Raw genomic sequence first — 18,099 nt, 5'->3', positions numbered from 1 at the left:
CACCTGTCTCCCCTGCAATCTATCCTAAATGCTGCTGCCAGAATCACTCTACTCTTTCCTAGATCTGTCTCAGCATCTCCCCTCCTGAAATCCCTCTCCTGGCTTCCGATAAAATCCCGCATCTCACACTCCTTTCTTCTCCTCACTTTTAAAGCTTTACACTCTTCTACCCCTCTTTACATCTCAGCCCTAATTTCTCGTTATGCACCATCCAGACTCTTGCGTTCTTCTCAAGGATGTCTTCTTTCTACCCCCTTTGTATCTAAAGCCCTCTCCCGCCTTAAACCTTTTTCACTTACTGCCCCACACCTCTGGAATGCCTTTCCCCTCAGTACCCGACTAGCACCCCCTCTATCCACCTTTAAGACCCACTTTAAGACACACTTGCTTAAAGAAGCGTATGAATAGCACTGTGGATATTCTGAACACATGATACATAAAACTTGGCCCCCTGCAGACGCACTTACCAGAACTCCCTCCTACTGTCTCTGTACGTTCTCCCTACCTACCAATTAGACTGTAAGCTCCTCGGGGCAGGGACTCCTCTTCCATAATGTTACTTTTATGTCTAAAGCACTTATTCCCATGATCTGTTATTATATTACCTGTTATTTATTTGATTACCACATGTATTACTACTGTGAAGTGCTATGTACATTAATGGCGCTATATAAATAAAGACATACAATACAATACTCTTCTGCTCGCTATGCACCATCCCGACCCTTGTGTTCTGCTCAAGGATGCCTTCTCTCTACCACCTTTGTATCTAAAGCTCTCTCCCACCTTAAACCTTTCTCACTGACTGCCCCACACCTCTGGCATGCCCTTCCCCTCAATACCCAACTAGCACCCTCTCTGTCCACCTTTAAGGCCTACCTTAAGACACATTTGCTTAAAGAAGCATATGAGTAGCATCATGGCTAATACTATACACATGATACATAAAGCTTGGCCCCCTGCAGAAGCACTTACCAGAATGGCTTCCTACTGTCTCTGTACGTTCTTCCTACCTACCAATTAGATTGTAAGCTCTTTGGAGCACGAACTCCTCTTCTGAAATGTTACTTTTATGTCTAAAGTACTTATTCCCATGATCTGTTATTTGTATTATTTGTTATTTATATGATTGTCATGTATACAGTATTACCACTGTAAAGCGCTATGTACATTAATGGCGGTACAGATGCAGTGGACATTATTGAAACACTTCACGCGGTGTATACTGTACCTCGGAATACCCATGTCATGGCGTGGGATTTTGTCCAACCGTACCGCCTTAAGACGTGTGTGCAGGCGAGTGGATAAAATGGCATTTTAGTGTTCTTGCTTTTAAACACCTGAAACTGACACAGTAGCACAGTAGCACAGTACTGTACACATTACAATTTATTCATTTCATTGCATTTAATTGCACACAATCTATGAAATTCAAAAAAAGCAACCACGATAAGCGCGGGTGCCTGGGGCGATTAGCGGCATTAATGCCGCGTGGAGTACAGCAGTGCACATGAAAATGGTGCCGTGATTTGTTCGAATAATGGCCGCTGCATCTGTATATAAATAAAGACATACATACATTATCAAAGTTTAGTAAATTGGCCCCTTAATGTCAGATATATAGAAAACTGCAGAAAAAGGTATGTTTTTAGTAGAGTGAGATCATTTTCAGTATATTGCCACCCACCACAAAATTCTAAGTTACCTCCTTAAAACTCCACATTGAAACTGTTGTATTCTTATTTCTGCTTGAATGTCATATTCTTTATTATGTTGAAGACATAAAATATTTAATGGGTTTTTGCTTCCCATTTATACAAATAACAGCCAAGTGTGTCATCACTTTCTCAAAACCACTGATATATTCTTAATACAGCATGGACATTGTCATTGCTATTAAAGAAAACTAACCCTCAGCTACATTACAACATCTTGTTTAAGCTAAAATGTCATGGCCTAACTATATTTATTGATATTTATTGGATGAAGTAACCTCCCAATTCTAAAGGAATTTAGCTGTGGTCACTGAGCTTGATGAATTAAGTGTATTCATAACCACATCTATTTTCTTTAAAAGGCATCTAGATTATTGTTGTTTCCATTGTTTACTGAACTGCAACACAACAAAATGATACATTAGATAGTCAGATTAATAATTCATATATATATTATAAAAGTCTGCAATTTTAATTCAGGGCAATGAGCTGCATCTGTTCTAATAAACAAAAAATGAAACATGGAAAGCATTTTGAATAATCAGTTCACAACACAGATTATGTCCTATAAAGGTGACTCAAATGGAGGATTTGTATATTTTTACATTTGTACAATGTCTTTCACAGTGTCTGGGGATGGTAAAGCATTGGATTCTGAAAATATTTCAAAATGATTTTAGGCATGCTTTATGAAATGTATCTTGTATTGTATATTACATATTGTTGCAAATAAAAGAAAAAAAGATAAACGTGCAGCTGTCTCACGGTTTGCTTAGCAATCACTTTTCGAAAAGTCTTAAGAGATTTGGATATGTATGTATGTATATCTTTATTTTTATAGCACCATTAATGTACGTAGCGCTTCACAGCAGTAATAGACGTGACAATCATAAATAACAAATAATACAAATAACACATTGAGGGAAGAAGTGCTTCAGACATAAAAATGAAACTTAGGAAAAGGAGTCCATGCCCAAAGAGCTCATAATCTAATTTTTGAAAGTGTCAGTGAAGATTTAGAAATTGATTGTCATCTTAATGTCAAAGTTTGTAATAATATATAAATATTATGTAAATATTGCTAGAGCCTGTTGAGCATCCATTCTTACTTGCAGTGCTGGATGGATCTGATGGTTTCCTCAAGGTTGGCCTGGGTTATCACTGTAATACAGTTGACCTCATCTCTGCTTGTCCTTTGCACCAAGAACTAATGACCTACAGTATCTTAAGTCTTCATTAGATGTTTATCTGATCTCCTATATCTTAGGAGTTCCAGTTGGTTGAGGATAAATCATCATAAGACAGAAGTGCTCATGGTGGATGCTCACTGTCGGAAAACAACAGACTGAAGCTAGGTCAACATACAGGCCTTAATCTTGAGGGCTCCCAGCTGCTAAACTCTGGTCATGTGTCGAATTTTGGTGTTGTCCTTGACTTTGACATGACCTTTAAATATCAGTGTTAGCCATGATCAAGTCTTCATTCTTCCACCTAAAGAACATATCCAGGATTAAGGCTTTGGACCCCCAATAGGATCTTACAATGCTTGTGCATGCCTTTGTGCCCTCAAGCCTGGACTAGTGCAATGCACTCTACCTGGGTCTTCTGGGAAAAGAGCTGCACCTCCTGCAGCTGGTGCAGAATGCTGTGGCCAGGTTGTTTTACAAACCAGACCCGTTCATGCCAAATTACACCTGTTCTCTGTTCTCTGCACTGGCTGCTTATCACAGGGTGAATTTATTTCAAGATTGGCTTGTTGACATTCAAAGCACTACAAGACCATGGTCCCAGCTATCTGAAAGAGCTTCTATTTCCCTACACTCCCATTCGCTAACTTCGAACTGCAGATGAAGGACTCGTAACAGTTCCCAGAATCTCCTAAACTTCCTTTGTGGTAGGAGCTTTAAGCTACATTGCTCCCACTCTTTGGAACAGTCTGCCTCGTATAGCTTTAAAGGCCCCCTCTATGAAAATCTATAAAACAGGCTCAATACCTACCTTTGCACAGGCATTTAATTAAAGAATCACAACCTGTCCGGCATTTAATAGCTACGGTATCGTCCCATCCTGTATTGTATTTGTCTGTCTGTTTGGTCTTGTTTATAACCTTAAATGTTTTCTTCTTTTTCCCTTTTTGTAACTGTGATGTACTTTGAGTCCCATTGGAAGAAAAGCGCAATATAAATAAATACAGTTATTATTATTATTATTATTATTATTATTATTATTATTATTATTATTATTAAGGATAAAGTTAGTTAGTAATTATCATCATCATCCCCATGATCATTGCTGAGTTAGTAATTGCAGTTATTTCATTTAATTCATACAGTTCACTACTTTTCCCCTTTTCTTGATGTTATATAGCAAAACAAAGATATACAGTCTTACTTGGGGTAACTGAGGTTCTTGATGAAAATTAGAACAGATTGTTTTAGATACCCCAGTAAATTACAATTCCCCTTCGAAGACACCACCACACTAAAGCATGAATCACACTTCATTTCTAACTCCACTGTAGAAGAAGTTGTGTTTGGGAAGCATACTGTACGTCGGGTAAGAATTACTGATTTTCCTTGGCACTGAGCATGTATTTATTTATAAAATGTTTTACCAGGAAATAATATACAGTATTGAGAGTTACCGCTCATTTTCAAGTATGTCCTGGGCACAGAGTTATAATGGCAATGCATGGTTACTGTAGACGGACGCTCACAGAGGTACACAATTGGAGACTTTTGTAAGGTGAAATTAAAACAAGGCTTTATTGTGCCTTTTCCTTAACATCAGGAAACCATCCAAATAAGGGGGAAACAAAGCTTCTATTCACTTGGGAGTATTTCTAAATGAACAGAGGTTATACATTCAACTTACAAACATTTCATGAACAGTTAGAGATAATATATGCTTTTGGGAATTGTAACAGAGCATTTCAAACATCAGCAAATTGCAGTAAATGTGGGAGACTCGTGACTGGATTGATTGTTTCCAGCTGATAACAGACCCAGGTAGCAACAATGCCGGGGGAAGAGAAGGTGACGAATTCCAGGTTTACCAAACTGTCTGTCCTTTCTTGATGGAATTAACCCTGTCCTCGCTGGTTTAGTGGACAGAAGCAGTAAAGTGGGACCATGGTGAGGAGACCACTTTGGGTGACTCGTATGGTTTCATATCCTGTACAAAGAGATATGAATAAATTTTGTGATTTCTATAGAGTGCTCCTCACTTGGGATAGCAGCTTTTGTCTTTTTTTTTTGTTAAGAGATGGTGCGATTAGTTAATTTCCCAGGTATTATTGTGGTTTCAAATGTGTGTCGTACCGGTGGCATTATGAGTTTTAGTTATGTGTACTTTTTGCCACCCTCTCTTAAACACAAAGTTTATGTAACAATCGTTCCTGACTGGAGACACATATAGTAGTATAAACACGGTTCCTCCATTAATTCCTAGGGTTAATATCCTCATTGAGCACACTATGCCTATATTCCCACTGTGAGACCAGAGAATAACAAGATGATAGAAAAGGTTAATTGGGACAATTAACCTAAGATACTTTCATTTCATTGATACTCACCCACCTAACTCCCCTCTAAAAATGAATAACAACTGATACAAAATCTCTTGTTAAGTCAATACTCATGAAGTCTTTTCAGTGTTCTCCCCACCACTTCTGTCTATTGTGTCACTAACTTGACTGCACCAAATTCACTGACCCCACTGGAATGGGAAGCATCGTCCTGCTATCACTTTGCAGATCAGCGACCTCATGCAGCCAGCTGTCACCTCTCTGATGTGTTTCATCAAGCAGGAGGGCCATTTCCTGCTCCACAACTACAACTGTCTACTAGCATATCTCCAAGGGCGATATCTATTTTGTTGATTGTAACCTTGTATGGACTTCAAGACAAAGTAATATGTACTGCGGGGGGCTATGAGTTACTGACTGAGGCCAGGTGAGATTAAATAAAAAACAGGTTTTCTGACACACACAAGTAAAAACAAGGTGACACGCCGTAAATAAAGCAAATGCAGAGGGAAAGTAATATAATAAAGGGACCTGTTGAGTTAAAGTAGTACTTCTAATCTTATACTGTAAAGGATAAATACTGTCAGCTATATTTGCTAAGCAGTGTTCTGCTATTAGGCACCTTCGATGCTGGAATATATTACAGCCTATTCAAATAAATGGACTGCAATGTGTCTTCCTATGTCAGAGGTATCTGTGACAGGGTAAATAAAAGCCATATACACTGGCGACACACTTTATTCGAGCTCGGCTAGTCCCACGAATTTATGCCATCTGGTAGACACGCGAAGCATTGCAGCCTATTAAATCCTAATCATTATCATTTAACAGATCAGCCGCCCATCAGCCAGGCATGAACCCAGGCTGGGAAGGCAAATGCAACGGGGCTTGTCAGAGGTGAGGAGCGGCGCATTCCAGGTATCTGCCAGGTACATACCGGGTATTTGCTCGAATAAAGTGTGTCGGTGCAGTATATGCCTGGCAGACATATGTTTAGTTTTCAGTGCAGCAGTGACGAGGTTAACTTTAGCTGGGAAGCTCATGACAATTAGTTGAATCCCAGCTGCCTAATCAAGGTGTGTTAAGAACCCCAGGCTGTACACACATGCTGCTTGCTGGTTAGGAGACAGGAGTGAAGTACTGAAGTAGATTACTGCTATAAGGTCTGTCTTTTTGTATGCTGTCTGAAGCAGGGAAATACCTTGAAACTCTGGAGCGAGAACAGCTTGATTTAAGGTCTATTTTGCAAAGTACATGTTTTATGAACTGTTGTGTTTGCCATGCTGAAGAGAAGCTATTTTGTTTGCCATGCTGAAGACAAGGAACTTTGATTTGTCTGCTGAAGAAAAGCTATTTTTGTTTTGTGTGCTGTATATTTTTTAAGGCTAAATAAAACAGCCTTGTCAAGAAACCCGCGTGTGTAGTTGCATGTACCCTGCAACATATGATGTCAGAAGTGCCGGGATTTTGAAAAGGCTCCTGCAGTAAAAGGGCCACACACACACACAAACAAGAATGATAAAAATGGAAGAAATTTTTAAAGAGTTTCTGTGCGAGCAGACCAGACAGCAGGGACAGTTAATGCAGGAGCAGACCAAACAGCAGGGACTGTTAATGCAGGAGCAGGCCCAACTACTACTGCAGCAGCAAACCCAGCTCCTAACCCAGCAGCAGACAGCACAGGATGAGCGGATGGTCAAGCTGCTGACCCAATTCCAGGGGTCTGCCAGTCCAGAACTTGCAAACAAACCCCCAGTCCTCCAGAGGAAAATGGCTCCGAACGAGGATCCAGAGGCTTTTTTACTGACATTTGAAAGAGTTGCCGAAGCTCAGGGCTGGGCTACAGATCGCTGGGCAACTGCTTTGGCCCCGCTCCTCATAGGAGAAGCCCAGGCCTCATATCAGGGCCTCCCAGCAGATCAGGCAATGGACGACCGACAAGTAAAAGTCGCCATACTGGATCGCTTAAGTCTGACCCCAGAGACCTACCAGCAGCAGTTCTGGAACATGAAGTTCACCGCTAAGATGAGACCCGGGTCCTCGCTCAGCGGTTTTTGGACTTGTGTATGCGCTGGATACAACCCGAGGAGTGCACTAAGGAGGCAATTCTTGAGCAGGTGGTTTTGGAACAATTCCTACAAATAATACCCCTTTCTGCACGCTCGTGGGTAAAACGCCACGCTGCTGAAACCCTAGCTTTGGTGGTCCGACTTGTGGAGAACTTCCTTGGGGCTGAGCAGCAGGCGAGTGTCCTGGACCCGACTCCACCGGCACTTGCGGACGCCCAAAGAGGGAGGTCGGATCAACGGGGAACCTACGGCCTGTCCATATGCAACCGCCAAGTCCAACGGAAGGAGCAGTCGTTCCAGCAAGGATGGAGTCCAAATGCTGGTCCACGCCGAGACCCTCATCTCCTTCCTGATGTCGGCTCATCGCAAAATGAGAGAAACGTCTGAGGACGTCGCCCACAGGACCCACCAGATGCCTGATCTCCAGTATCCGGTCCAGCGGAGCGCTATCCACAGCCCCCTCCTGCGAGAGAACCCTCTCCATGTTCCGCCTGCAGAGAACAAGGCCACCGGTATGTGGACTGTCCACTGATGGATTGTTCATTCAGCAGGACCGTCGCCTCGGCCTTCACTGGATAAAATTACAAGCCCTGGCTACTTTGAATAAGTGAGTGAGATCGCAGTCACCATTCTTAAGTAGTTATATATAGTAAATGACAGGTGCTCTAAAGGGAATAGACACAATAGAATCAGTGTTGATCAGAAGCTTAGATCAGAAAGAAACCCTTTTTATTAGGCACTCAGATGTCACACTTATTATAATGGACCCAGTGGTCCCACAGTATAATACTGTTATTCTGTCAGGTACTCCCGAAACACCGAGGGTATCAAAAAAATAATAAAATTTTTATTTAAGTCTTAATAGAGCATTAGAGCAAGATACTACAGTGTATTGATTTGTCAATAGTACTTACCTTACTTTACCTGTATTTATCAACCACGGACTTATAGGGATTTTTAACAACGTATCTGTGTTTTTAATGCTCTATTAAGACTTAAATAAAAATGTTATTATTTTTTTGATACCCTCGGTGTTTCGGGAGTACCTGACAGAATAACAGTATTATACTGTGGGACCACTGGGTCCATTATAATAAGTGTGACATCTGAGTGCCTAATAAAAAGGGTTTCTTTCTGATCTAAGCTTCTGATCAACACTGATTCTACTAAGCCCTGGCTACTTCCAACCCTGATTGGGGGAAAAAACGTCCAGGCCCTTGTAGATTCGGGCTCTGGGAAAACTCTGGTCCTCCAGGAATTGTTACCACCCAACGTGTGTTCTTTTGACTTCCCATGGAGTATAGAATGTATACACGGCGATCTAAAACGCTATCCAATGGCCAAAATTCGGCTACAGGTAAAAGGTCAGGAGGCCTACCTCGAAGTAGGAGTCGCTCCTTGGCTCCCTGCTCCCGTTGTGCTCGGCCAGGGCTGGTCTTTCTTTTCGGAGTTAAGGGCTCCAGATTCTCATGAGGAGCCTTATTCTATGGCTCAGGAGAACCCTGGCAAACTGTTCCCCTTCTCGGCAGACCTTTTTCCCACTAGACACCGGGTTCAAAAGACTCGGAAGCAAAGACGCTCTGACAAACAGAACTGGTTGCAGAAATCTGGGTCTCAAGGTGACCATTCTAATAGCCAGAAGTCACAAGTGATGACTGGGGATGGCCAGAGGGAGGGGGTATGGGCCCTGGAGATTTACCAGACCTATACTTCCCTGATTTTCGCCAGAGGCAAAGGGAAGTCCCAGTCCTTGCTAGACAGTATGATAAGGTGGTAAAAATTGATGAGCAGATTTTGAATGCACAGGGGGTGATAGTATTCCCCCGTTTTGAGTTATCCAATGATATCCTGTATAGGGTGAATAGGCAGACACAAACAGGGGAGATCACCAGACAGATATTGGTTCCCAAGGCATTTGTTAAATCTGTGCTCACTCTAGCCCATACTGTCCTTTGGGGTGGTCACCTGGGCAGGGATAAAACATTGGACCGTATTTCATCCCGTTTCTATTGGCCAGGGATGTATAGTGATATTGCTAATTATGTGCGGCATGTCCGGACAAAAAACAGCCCCTTTGGTCACTCTACCCTTGGTGTCAGTTCCCTTTGAGACGATTGGGATAGACTTGGTAGGACCTCTAGAACCTTCTGCGAAAGGACACAAGTTTATTCTTGTAATAGTTGACTATGCAACAAGATATCCTGAGGCGTTCCCCTGAGAACAGCAATGGCAAAGCAAGTAGCCAACACGTTGTTGGAGCTGTTCTCATGGGTTGGACTTCCCCAGGTTATGTTGACAGACCAAGGTACAAATTGTATGGCTAAACTGATGCAGGATGTCTTAAAATTACTAGAGGTCAAGTTTGTTCGGACATCGGTCTACCATCCACAGACTGACGGATTGGTGGAAAGATTTAACCGAACTCTAAAAGGGATGCTGAGGAAATTTGTAGATTCAGAGAAGAGAGCCTGGGATGAACTTCTCCCTTTTCTGCTGTTTGCAGTGCGGGAAGTTCCCCAGGCCTCCACGGGATTCTCTCCATTTGAACTACTGTATGGCCGCCAACCCCGGGGTATCGTAGACCTCCTAAAGGAGTCCTTGGAGGAACAGCGGTCCCCTTCTATGAATACCCTGCAATATGTTCTAGACCTTAGGAAGCGCCTAGATGTGGTCGGCCATTTTGCTAGGGAGAATCTTAGATCAGCCCAGGACAGTCAGGAGAGACATTACAATCAAAATGCTCGCATGAGAGTGTGTCACCCAGGAGATCAGGTGATGTTGTTGTTACCCAGTTGTGAGAGCAAACTCCTAGCCAAATGGCAGGGCCAATTCAAAGTACTCCGCCGCACGGGTGATGTGGATTACGAGATCGCTCAAACAGGGTCCAGGAAGGGTAAGCAAATTTACCATGTGAACTTGATGAAACCCTGGAAGATGCAGCAGTCTCTATTCATCCACCCAGTGGAGGAGGAAACGGAGTTGGGTCCTCAGCCCCCACAGGAGAACATCGTGGGAAACGATAAAATCCCAATGGGTAGACAGTTATCCTCTGAACAAAAAGGGGACATGTTAGAGATAATTACACAATTCCATGATGTTTTTCTGATATGCCAGGGCAAACTAATCTAATTTCACATGTGATTGAGACAGCACCTGGGGTAAAAGTACGTTCCCGTCCTTATAGGTTGCCTGAAAGTCGTAAGGTCCTAGTAGAGAAGGAGGTACAAGAAATGTTACACTTAGGAGTGATTGAGGAATCATGCAGTGAGTGGTGTAGTCCACTAGTAATGGTCCCTAAACCTGATGGGAAGGTAAGGTTTTGTGTGGACCTCCGAAAGGTCAATGCGGTATCCAAGTTTGACGCATATCCGATGCTAAGGGTGGACGAGTTAATTGACGCCCTTGGTAACGGGGATTATATATCCACGCTTGACTTAACAAAAGGATACTGGCAAATACCTTAAGAGGAAAAGTCCAAGTGCAAAACAGCCTTTGACACTCCCATGGGTTTATACCAGTTTGTGACAATGCCATTTGGACTGCATGGAGCCCCAGCCACATTTCAGATACTCATGGATAAAGTGCTGAGACCCCATAGAGCTTATGCCACAGCCTACCTAGATGACATTGTCATTTATAGTAAACACTGGCGGGCCCATCTAAATAGGCTCAAAGCGATCCTGAAATCTCTAAGAGAGGCAGGGCTCACAGCCAACCCTAAGAAATGTGCCTTAGGTAAGGCGGAAACCAAATACTTAGGGTATGCAGTGGGAGGTGGAAAAGTAAGGCCACTAGCCGACAAGGTAGTTGCCCTGAAAGAAGTTCCGACTCCCCAAACAAAAACGCAGGTACGTTCTCTGCTAGGTTTAGCAGGGTACTATCGGCGCTTCATCCCCAGCTACTCGGAAGTGGCAGCCCCTTTAATGGACCTCACAAAAAATGGGTGCCCCTACACAAGTGGTATGGTCAAGGGAGTGTCAGAGAGCCTTTGAGGACATAAAAAGGTGTCTATCAGAGGGTCCCGTCCTTAGAAGCTCAGACTTCAACAGGCCTTTTGTAGTGCAAACGGATGCATCACAGATAGGGCTAGGGGGCAGTGTTGTCACAACAGTTTGAGGGAGTTGAACACCCTATCCTTTTCCTGAGTAGGAAATTGTTTCCAAGGGAAAAAAACTACTCAGTGATTGAGAAGGAGTGCCTCGCAGTAAAGTGGGCAATCGAGTCTTTGAGGCATTACCTGGCAGGAGTCTATTTTACTCTTGTGGCAAACCATGCTCCACTGAAGTGGTTAAATAGTATGAAGTATTTCAATGCTAGATTGACTAGGTGGTATATGGCCCTCCAACCCTTCTCATTTGAGATTCAGCACAGGCCGGGAAAAGAGAACGCAAATGCTGACTTTTTTTCTAGAGAAGGGGTGGATGGTCAGGCTTCAGCCGTGCGTAGCCCCAGCCACACACTAACAGGGGAGGAATGTGACAGGGTAAATAAAAGCCACCAGCTATATGCCTGGCAGACATATGTTTAGTCTGCAGTGCAGGAGTGACGAGGTTAACTTTAGCTGGGAAGCTCATGACAATTAGTTGAATCCCAGCTGCCTAATCAAGGTGTGTTAAAAAAACCAGGATGTACACACATGCTGCTTGCTGGTTAGGAGACAGGAGTGAAGTACTGAAGTAGATTACTGCTATAAGGTCTGTCTTTTTGTATGCTGTCTGAAGCAGGGAAATGCCCTGAAACTCTGGAGAGAGAACAGCTTGATTTAAGGTCTGTTTTGCAAAGTACATGTTTTATGAACTGTTGTGTTTGCCATGCTGAAGAGAAGCTATTTTGTTTGCCATGCTGAATACAAGGAACTTTGATTTGTCTGCTGAAGAAAAGCTATTTTTGTTTTGTGTGCTTTATATTTTTTAAGGCTAAATAAAACAGCCTTGTCAAGAAACCCGCGTGTGTAGTTGCATGTACCCTGCAACATAATCTCATGGTAGAATGCTGCTTATTAGATATGGTTCTTTTATCCCAGAAGAGGGTAAAATGCTTTGTACAGGTATGAACATTCAATGAGAAGTAGAGCTCAAAAGAATGCTGTGACAGAGGTGATTTATTAGCTAAGACTGCTAGAGCTGTTGTCCTTAATAACAGAGGTGTTGTGTATTAATCCTATGAAACTGTTGCATATGACATCATATACCATTCATCATAAGGTGCCTTATACTTGTTAACCCTATAACACTGTGTGTGCTGTGGGAAGCTAGTGGAACCACTTCTTGCAGTTTGTAAAGTGTTATCTATTTATTTTAAATAAAGTATTTGTATTCAGTATGTCTGGCACTCTGGCAGATGGCAAAGTGAATATTGTTTTCCCTGTTCTGTTATACAGTAGCCACTTTAATGCATATCCACCACGTATCACCATACTGCTGCGGCCAAGTTTATTCGAGCATTTGCCCGTTCTTGGCCGCAGCAGTAGCCTGGCGCGCGCCCGAGAGTGACGGGCGCGCGCCGAAGCAGCGGAAGAGCGCCCTCCGATCGGGGTGCTCTCCCTACCGCTGCCGGGTCCGCCGGGTCCCCCGGAACCCCCTGCCGCTGTCCCGCGATCGCGGGACACCAGGGCTCCCTCGGGGAGCCCCTGGACGCGCGTGCAGGGGGCGCACGCTCCCGAAGACGTGTGACCGCGCGTCTATGACGCGCGGCACGCCGAGGGGCGGCCACTAGCAAGCCGGGAAATCTCCCGGCTTGCGGATCTGGCCGCAGTGTGATAAAGTGTGTCGGTAGTGTATGATTGCTCATAACTGTAGTTCCTCTCCATGGCTTCCTTTAAAAGTAAAGAAATATCGAAGAAGATACAAAAGAAGATACAAAAGTGCCTAATGGCACACTATATACTAAGTATTTATTTTCAGATTTAGAACAGAATTGTCCTAGCAAGACAAATGTGCTAATGACGCCTTTTTTTGGCCTGTGGATCAGTAGACTCAGTTAAAAACAAAAACAATAAAATGTTATTACATCAAAAAATGAATTGTGACTCAGTGAATTATTTACCGTGTGAATTGTTTAAAATCGTTTATTGGGGTGGAGTGGACTTGAGACTCTATATTTATAGGTTACAGACTAGTAGTCACAATAATATGTGTGTCTGTGCGTATTTAGGTCCACTCCGACATCTCAGTATAGTTGTCAGTAGTACAGGTAAGTAAAACATATTTAGACACAGTTTACTATGGGTGAATTTCCCTGTGTTGCAATGTGTGTATATCTGTGTATATACACTCTCTCTGTTCTCCCTTTATTGCTATGGTATGATACAATTGTAGCACTGGGCTCTGTCTGTGTTTCATGTTCTGTCTCTGGTTTTAAATTATACAATTGTTGTAACATTAAGCATATTGCTCATAACATTGCCTCTTTTCCTTAAGTTGTATCACATAATATCCAACTCATTCCACATACAAATAATTTTGTTTCCAATGGTAGCCAGTGGTAGTGATTATATTCTCACAAATAGCTGTGTAGTCGCAATGTATTGACGCTATATTAGTATTGCAATATATCCCTGTTACACGGTGAATCTATATATAATCATAGTTAGCATGGGGTGACAGTAATATATTATTTACTCTAAAGTTATAACCATATATGCCAGATGGCAAGAACAATCGATAATGTATGTCAATGCCTGACAGTAAACCACTTGGAGTTCACATGTGGGATAATGTAAATGCATCCAAACAAAACAGACGTGGTACCTATAAGCGTGTTTAACTCAAACTACTAGAGCTGCAGCCTAGAAATCAGTGGTTGTGGGTTCTAGTACAGTGAACTATTCCAGTCCAGCCTTAGGCTTACTAATGCTACTGTATAAAGTTGGTTTGGAAATCCTTTTAGGAAGTGTGTGATGGGTCTCATTTAAATATACTTTGCATGGACATTAGCACCTCAGGTGTGCTCCTTTTTCAGCACAGGCATGTCTGTCTTATTTATTTGCAAGGAGGTGCTGAGAACAAATGTGTGAACCCTAATGATAATTACGGAAAATCCATTGTTTTTCCATGATAACCTTCTTGAATCAAAACCAGTATTTTCTTAAATATCCAATAGGGTTTATATTAACCAATTCCATGTCTTTTGAAACAAAATGATGTACGAATTAGACAAATAATGACTAATTAAGAGCCTGGGTATGTGCAAAAGTAAGTGAAACCCTGGTTTTATCAGTAAAATTAAAGGGGATATTTAGAATCAGATTTTAAATAATTAGGTAGATCTTCAGGTGTCGGTTTGGGAGGCCCCACCCTATAACCCCCACCATACAGCTGTGTGGAAACAAGTCTTGACACAATCAAAATAAATCTGAGGACCTCAGAAAATACATTATTGATGCTCATCAGTCTAAAAAAGGTTACAAAACCATTTTAAAGAATTTGGGGTTCCACAAATCCACTGTCAGACAAATGGAGAAAGTTCAAGACCACAGTCATTCTACCCAGAAGTGGTCATTCTACCAAAATCTCTCCAGGAACAAACCAGCAAATCATCCAGGAAGTAACAAAGAACCCCAGAGTAATATCCAAAGTTCTGCAGGCCACTCTCACCTTGGCTGACTCAACTATCAGAAAAACACTGAACAAGAATGGTGTTCATGGAAGGATAGCCAGGAAGAAACAACTGCTCTCTTAAAAGACATTGCTGCCCTTGGAAGTTCGCCAAAGATCACGTAGATGAACCAGAAGACTTCTGGAACAATGTTCTCTGGAAAGACAAGTTAAAGATAGAAAAAAACAAAACTGTATTTAAACAGAAAAACCTCATCCCCACCTTCAAACACGATGGTGGAGTGTTATGGTTTGGGGCTGTTTTGCTGCCTCAGGACCTGGGCAGATTGTTAGCATTGACACAACCATGAACTCTGCATTGTATCAGAAGATTCTAGAGATGAATGTAAGGACATCCGTTCCATGAGCTTAATCTGAAGCGAAAGTGGGTCATGTAGCAAGACAATTATCCTAAACATACAAGCATGGGTGCAGAAGAAATTTGGCGTTTTACAATGGCTTAGTCAAAATCTGGACCTAAACCCCATCAAAATGTTGTGGCAGGTACTGAAGTGAGGTCCATGCAAGGAAGCCCTCAAATGTCACTGAGTTGAAGTAGTTTTGTAAGGAATTCCTCAAAACAGATGTGAGACAGACCAGCAGTTACAGGAAATGCTTAGTTGAAGTTTTTGCTGCTCAAGGGGTAATGAATCTTAAGGTTCACATAATTTTTCACACATGGATATTGAATGTTTAATCATTTGTGAATAAATAAATGTTGAAAAGGTATCATGTTTTTGTGTCATTTGTTTGAGCAGATTATCTTTATCTATTATGAGGACTTAGATTGCAATCTAATAATATTTTAAATTTGAAATATGTGAAAACTCTAAGGGCCTTATTCAGAGAGGGTTGATAAAAAAAATCGCCAGGGAATGTAAAATGCCGTTTTTTTGGGTGTTGCTATCATGTTATTCAGAAAGGCTCGATTACCAGTAATAGCAAAATGCCCAAAAAGGGTGAGTTGCTGCCAGCGATAGCATCAACCCTCTGAAAAGGCCTGAACCAGCGATTCATTTCTGCTGCAGAGAGAGCGGCTCTGAGAGAGCCGCCTCTCCCAGCTGAAATGTCGCCCGAAAATTATTTATTTAAATATACATTTCTTTAATAGTGTAGAGTTCCAGGGGGTCTCCGGAGCTGAACCACGTTGGTTTTATGTCCGGGGACCCCCTGCTTCCTGAGATACTGGCACCTTTATGGGGTGCCGGTATCTCCTATGCAAGGAAATGTCCCGGTCACGTGACGCGGGACATTTCAATGCAGAGCGATACCGGCACCCCTTAAAGGTGCCTGTATCTCGGGAAGCAGGGGGTCCCCGGACATAAAACCAACGTGGTTCAGCTCCGGAGACCCCCTGCACCTCTACACTATTAAAGAAATGTATATTTAAATAAATAATTTAATAAACATTAATACACGCCCCCCCTCCCCCTTCCGCCCAAACCCATACGGTACAGTAATGGGCCAAATAACTATTATCCAGATATGGATAATAGATTATTTGCCCATTATTAAACACTGCAAAATAAAGTAAATAAATACAGTTATACTTACCACAACAGCAGGTCCCTCTGTCCTCCGTAGCAAGAAAGCATATACAGTATATACATAATAAAGACATTATAATGGCCCCTAACCTCTTAATCACCTTAGCGGTTACTAACCGCTATAGTCATTAAGGGGTTAACACACCCTGACCCGATACAAACCCGGGAGGCCTAAGCACCCACCCCCGACTGACTATACCCACCCTGTACCCATTGAGAAGTATAGTGGTACATCATACCCATATAATAATAATATGGGCATGATAAGCCTCTATAGCACTCAATGGGCACCCTAATTACAATACATTAATGCACAAGACACACAATAATAAAACATAACTAAACTCCAAAAAAACACACTTCACTAAATAAAAACAGTAGCCAGCAAATCCAATCAATACAAGCAATAACAACATCAACAATGAATTAATTAAACCATTAACCAATTAAACCAATTAATTCCTAAACCAACTCAAAATGAATAGTAACACTAACCAATCAAAACAATTAATTACTACAACATTAATGAATTTAAACAGTAAAATAGAAAGAAAGAAATTAAAACAATATCTGAACTAACCATAAAACACATTAGCTAACATAATATAACATTAAGTATAAACAAACACCAATCGCAAACCTTTTAGTACCATTAAGCATGAACAAACAAACAATCACATCCACATAATAAACGGCAATGAAAAAAAGCAACAGCAATAACAAGCGAGAAATGCCCCCCAAATATTGTCATAATAATGAATTAATCTGTACCCTAAAGAGGTACAGATTAATATATTATCAGTCAATGTGCCTCCCCCAAAAAATCAAAAAACACATCCAAAGATTAAACCTGTAAAAAGAGACATTTACAAATATTGAATATATTACTTACCATTAGAAGCGGTGGCCCTCTGACTCCCGGGAAAACAGGAAGCTCACGTACCTTGAAGGCCTCCAACAGCATCTGATGCCATCCGCTATGAAGATCTGGATCAGGTACCCCAATCTTCTTTTTTCTTTCTTTAATCACCTTCTTCTATCTTCCTCTGTAACCATTTCTTGTTCTTCTTTATCTTCTTTCTTCATCTGTCAATCCAAAATACCCCATGTTAAATCCCAGCCGATGCTGTCTCGTCGGCTTCTTGGGCTCAAATGAGGCGTCACGGCCTTAAATAGGGCTTGTGATGTCACATTTAGCCTCAAAATGGTTAACAGCCACCTGATTAGCTGTTAAAACCATGTTCTGACTAAAATTTTGTTTTTTTGGACATGACGCCACTTAAAGGGAATGATGCCAGCCAATCAGAATGGCTGTGCTTCATTTGCCTTTAAGATGACATCACTAAGCCGGCGTCACATGGTATTTCAGCCAATCAGATCGTGGGAACCAATTCCACACTCTGATTGGCTGAAATACCTTGTGACACAGCGACCATCTTGGATTTAGTGACGTCATCTTAAAGGGAATGATGCCAGCCAATCAGAATGGCTGTGCTTAATTTGCCCATCTCCCCACCAATCCCCAAAAATGTTGTGGTGTATTGTATTTGGGGAGAAGAACGCCTTTTAGGGCTGCGATAGGCTGTGATAGGCCACGACAGCTGACTCGCGGGTCTCTGAATCGCGTGAGTTTACCAACCCTCCGAA

The sequence above is a fragment of the Ascaphus truei genome, chromosome 1 (assembly GCF_040206685.1).
Source record: "Ascaphus truei isolate aAscTru1 chromosome 1, aAscTru1.hap1, whole genome shotgun sequence".
Lineage (NCBI taxonomy): Eukaryota > Metazoa > Chordata > Amphibia > Anura > Ascaphidae > Ascaphus > Ascaphus truei.
This window is presented reverse-complemented; position numbering follows the sequence as displayed.